This window comes from Arachis hypogaea, chromosome 11, assembly GCF_003086295.3.
Source record: "Arachis hypogaea cultivar Tifrunner chromosome 11, arahy.Tifrunner.gnm2.J5K5, whole genome shotgun sequence".
NCBI lineage: Eukaryota > Viridiplantae > Streptophyta > Magnoliopsida > Fabales > Fabaceae > Arachis > Arachis hypogaea.
Genome location: NC_092046.1, coordinates 33,053,239 through 33,059,238, shown reverse-complemented (window position 1 = coordinate 33,059,238; position 6,000 = coordinate 33,053,239).

The window sequence follows — 6,000 nt, the reverse complement described above, 5'->3', positions numbered from 1 at the left end:
ATCGCAACATGGGAGGTATAAGAGGTGCATCCACCACAACAAATAATCCCTTATATAATCTTGGACCTCCCCCATGATATCCGCCAATGGGTATACCAAGTAATTATAACCCAAATATGACATATTATAATGCTTATCAATATTTGATGAATAATCCTCCATATTTAGGGTTAATACCCATGTCTTTATAACCTAGTGTAATGATGTCTAATGTCATTCCGACATAAGTCATAGGGGCAACTACTACAAGGTTGTCCACGAGGGCGGGACGAGGATCTATATTTCCAGAAATGTCGAGACAGATTCCTGTTGGAATAATATCTCCTGATATAGTCAAATCTTTATCTGTGTTTAGGCAACAAATTGAAGATAGTCATCATGATTTAGTGAATATGCTTACTCAAGAGATGGATACAGTTCCAAACCCAATAATAGAAAATAATAATGCAAGAATAGAATAGATAGCTCGAAGTGTCAATGATATTACAGGAGCAATTAATCAACTATTCGTGTAATGACCCATCTTCTAGCACGTCATGACCAATGCTAGCCGCCAAGCGTTACTTCACGGCTTTCCTTAAATATACACATATGAGATGAGCCTGTAGTGCTAGTCAAGAGAATAGGTAATAGTTAAACAGATAATGTACATGAAGCATAGAAAATACAAAAAACATAGTAATATTATACATATATGACCGAAGGCTCATTTAGTACATCATAGTTCACACAGGGTTACGCCGTTGCTTATTCATGTAAACATTTACGAACTCCATTATTTATACTAATAGGCCCCGACTTATAAGAGTCACCCTAGTCTGGAACCCGTTGTAACTTATTTATATAGGTATTTACAAAAGCAACTAGCCCTTTAAAAGTCTATATAGAGTGAGGACAAAGATCACTACTACTATTGCTACTATTACTGCTGCTACTCATGGATATCTTGGTAGTTGAGAAAACACTATGTTGAAGTAAGAAGAAAGTCACGGGACACACCCATAATGTTGCTACTTGCCTGTCTTAATGCGGAAAACTGAAAGAAGATCACGTTAGTTCCTATCTGTGGAAGGGAGAAAGTATGGGGATGTGAACCTAAGATTCCAAGTAGGGTACTAAGCAAGAAACTAGGGATTCCGCAGCCTAAGTCTAAGAGTTCGCACAGCTGTGTCAGTAGGTTATTATGCAAACAGTACAAGCACAAGTATATAGAAGAATAGTAAACAAGCACAGAATACAGGAAACATAGATAAATCACAATCATAGAGAAATATAGCTACCAAGTATAATGCATGCCTGTACTACAAAAACAATGCTGAGTACCGTTGGATTTACCATCAGATTTAGTGTCAAACGTTAGCGGCGAGATTTCCGTCAGATTTACCATCAGATTCGATGATAAATTCGTAACCCTAACAAGTTACTGTCGGCACATAATTTTCGACGGTAACATCGACAGTAATATTTGGAGGAAAAAAGAAATTTTGGTGCCCTCCGTACCATCGGATTAATACGACGGTAACGTTGTTTAGTGAAACATTGCGTTTAGGGCACGCGAAAATGTTACCGTCGGATGAATCCGATGGTAAATCTGACGGTAGATTTGGGGCTAAATTCAAACGTGAAACCCTTCCCCCTCATATTAACATCGCGGTTCTCTCTTCTCTCTCTATCTCTCTCTCTCTCTCTCTGTCTCTCTCTCTCTTATCTCTCTCTTTGTTTGCTCACTCCTCAGATGGCAACTCGCCAAATCTGCTGCTATAGTGCCCGTCGCATCTTCCGCCACAGTTGCTGTTCACGTCGCTGTTACTGCCGCCTCTATCACCACGATATTAAAGAGAGACTGCCACCACTATCATCAGATTGGTTTGATGTTATGGTTATTATACTTTTTCATATATTTTTTGAGTTTAAGATTTTGTTGGAGTTGTTGCTAAATCAGTGGTAAAATTTTCTTAATGAAGTATGTTATTAGGAGTTGTTGTGTTAACTTAATGTAAGTAAAAATTAAATTTGTGATGTTTCTTATTGGTTTGGTTCAATTAAGAATTAGATTTTAATTAATTAGAGTGATGAGTTTTACCTATTCTTTTAAATTAGTTTTTCTTGTGTGTTTAACATTTTGTTTGAGTTATTGTTAAATCAGTGGTTAAATTTGCTTAATGAAGTATGATATTAGGAGTTGTTGTGTTGCTTTAATTTAAGGTAAAATTAAATTTGTGATGCCTTTTGTTAGTTTGGTTGAATTAAGAATTAGGTTTTAACTAATTAGAGTAATGAGTTTTACTTATTCTTTTAAGTTAGTTTTTGAATTAGTTTCAACTTGTGAATTTAATAAGTAATCCTTTGTATTAGGATGGTGCTATTTCTTCTGAGCTCAATTGGACTTTCCTTCTTTTGTTGTCTGTGCAGTAATATTCTAGATTGGTTTTCTATATCTGAATAAAATGCATTGTTTAAATTTTATGTTAGACTTACTTTTTCTAGGATTGAGTTTTAGGACAGAAGTGGGAGAAGGTCACGTAGTGGCACCTTCTCGAAACCCTTGTTTGTTGGAAAGTTGTGGAGTTATAAGGGATTGCGCTCTAGAACGGTTAGGATTTAATATCTTATTAAATTCCTGTATGTAAATGATTTATGCCTGCAGTTGTTTCGTCTATGAAGACCGTTGTATTTATATCATGGATGACACTGGATTAAGGAGATATTCTGCCGAATTATCGTTTAAATTGTTTAAAACGTGTTTGGTTTGTTAGAAAATGATAATTGTATGCGGTGGGAGCTTCTAATTATAGGGGACATTGCCAAATTTTCCAAAAACTTAAATTATATTTCTGTTGTTTGTTAGATTCTAGGATGTGTGTTTCGATATAATTCCAAATCATCATCTAAAACACGAATTCTTTGAGGGGTTGACGCATTTGTCACACATGTTTTTAGCATAGAACCGTTTATGTCTGAAGGGGTTTTTAGGTGTCCGTGTCAAAAGTGTCGGCTGACTAAGTGGTTAGGATTTGTGGATATAATGCTTCACCTTTATTGTGACGGGTTCAAGGATGTGTATTGGATGTGGACAAAATATGGAGAAGTAGATGAGCAGGGAATTAACCAGTCTGCCTTTAATTTGAATAGGTCCAAATGTCAATCAATGAGAGTTTAGGTGGTGAGAGACCTAAACATGGATGAAATGACTTGGGAGGCTAACCAGGAGAGATACCACGAGATAGTGTGTGATGCAACAGGTGAGAGGGAATTAGAAGATTCTGAAGAAGAGCCTAACCTAGTAGCAAAGAGGTTTTATCATCTGCTAGAAGTTGCTGCGAAACCTTTGTACGATGGGTCCGCTCATTTAGAGTTGTCTGCTTGTGTTAGAATGATGAGTATTAAGTTAGAGTCAAATTATATTGAAGAGTCTTTTGATAAATGGGCCACCCTTTGCAATGAACTGGTACCTATAAGGTCATCTAGCATCCCCCGAAACCATTACGAAGCAAAGAAGCTAGTTTCGAAATTGGGTCTAAATGTAGTCAAAATTGATTGTTGTTTGAATGGTTGTATGATGTACTACAAGACAGATGCAGACCTTAACTAATGTATATTTTTTATATAACTGAGGTACCAAGTCGAGAAAGAACAGATTGAAAAATGTCGGTTAAAGAGAATTCCTGTGAAATGGATACACTACATGCCCTTAATCCTGAGGTTGAAAAGATTGTATGCATCGATAAGTTTGGCCCCTCACATGACCTGGCATAGTAGCAACAAGAGAGATGTTGGGATCATGACACATCCGTCATACGGAGAAGCTTGGAAGCACTTTGACTAGATCTATCCTACATTTGCGAGCAAGCCCAGAAACGTTAGACTAGCATTGTGCTCTGACGGGTTCGCACCCAATTCTAATTTTGGTAACTGATACTCTTGTTGGCCTGTGGTCATGACACCTTATAATCTGAGACTCGAAATGTGCATGAAGGACCCGTACATGTTCCTAACTTGCATCATACCTAGTCCCAGCAATCCAAAAGCCTAAATAGATGTCTCCTTGCAGCCCTTGGTGGACGAGTACAGGAGTTGTGGATACATGGTGTACAAACGTATGATGTTTCGACGAAGACAAACTTCCAACTGCGGGCTATGTTAATGTGGACAATTAACTACTTTTCTGCATATGGCATGTTATCAGGTTGGTCCACCTCGTGCAGAATGGCATGTCCCATTTGTATGGAGGATACAAAGACATTTTTCCTGACGAATGGGGGTAAGGATTTTTGTTTTGATTGCCATCGAAGATTCCTCGACATAGATCATCTTTTTGGCGCAATAAGGACTTGTTCAAAAAGAATAAGGTTGAACACAATGAGGCACCCGTCGTGAGGTTGGTTGGTAGGCAAGTTTGGTAGCGTGCCAGAAGAATCCTAAAGATCGTCAATAAAGGGATAGGTCTGAGACATCTGGGATATGGCAGGGACCATAATTGGACGAAACAGAATATATTTTGAGAGTTGCCTTATTTGAAAGACAACTTGATTCAACATTGTCTTGATGTGATGCATATTGAAAAAATGTGATTGATAACATTGCACATACCGTAATGGATGATGAGTGAACGAATGACAACGATAAGGCTAGGTTAGACTTGATAGACATTTGCAGGTGACCAGATTTAAACTTAAAGAGACTTGATAACGGGTGGTGGGCTAAACCAAAGGCGGTGTTCTCTCTAATGAAGTTCGCGACAAGAAACACGAAAGCACAAGGGCTACGATATCACTAAAGTTAATGTAACCTAGAAATATAGGCACTACGATCCTTTTTTCTACCTCAAAATGCACGAAAGGTATACTATTTGCCTTATCCGTGGTCATGCAAGTCTAGTTGGGTGGTTGTGGTTAAGACTAATCGAAAAGATCGAATTGAGTCTGATGATACGATAGAGGGTCAGAAACCTTACCAGACTGACGACCCAACTCCTTTGAAAATGATGCTTGATATTGGTGAGCCAATTTCCCTTAGGTCTGCTGATATGGATGATGACATTGTTGATCTTGGACTAGATGCCGACGCACTTCTACCAGAGGACAACGATCTTCAAAAAGAAGATGGGGTCAATGGCACGAAGAAGAGGAAGATGAGTTCGATGATAATCAGGAAACTACATTTGAAGAGGAGGATGGTGAACCAAAGGAAGAAGATGACGAATCTGATTAGGGTTAATGTAAACATAGTTTTGTGATACATATTTCTTTAAGAAATTATGAGCATTGTAATATATGTTTCAGTGAATGTAAACATAGTTCTGTGAATGTAATATAGGTAGCATTGTTTCAGATATTTCATTTACCATCATTTGGTATTTGTAATTTAAATTTTTCGTACTTCACATTAGCTTTGAAGCACTGTTTCAATTGTTAATTAACAAGGTACTCTAGAAATGGACGGAAAACGATAATTTAAAAAAAATAAAAATAAAAAATGCTACCATCGGAATTACCATCGGAATTATTTTTTAAAAAGTTTTATATAACATTTCCCGTGGTATTACCGGTGGATTAATATGGCGGGAAAACGAACGAAGTGGCGCCAAAATGTTACCGTCAAATTATTCTGACGGTAACGTCGACCACGATCTATTTTTGTATTTCTTAAATTCTGTCAGAAAATTCGACGGTAATTACCATCGGACGAGAAAAATCCGACGGTAAACATTTACTGACGAAATTTATACCAGCTAATATTTTCCGATGGTAAACCGATTACCGTCGGATTCATCAAATGAATCTGGCACTAAATTCGACGGTACTCAGTGTTTTTCTTGTAGCGCTGGTCCTATGCAGGTCATAAGCTCATATGTCGGTTGACTACTCGCAACCTGACGTTACTTAGGAACTAATCCTAAATATGGTTTCCCCAACTGCGTACGGTTTGCATACATGCCTAATGGACAAAGCCACGTGCATTCTGGCAACTGGCAATCATCGCATAGCTTGGCACCATAAT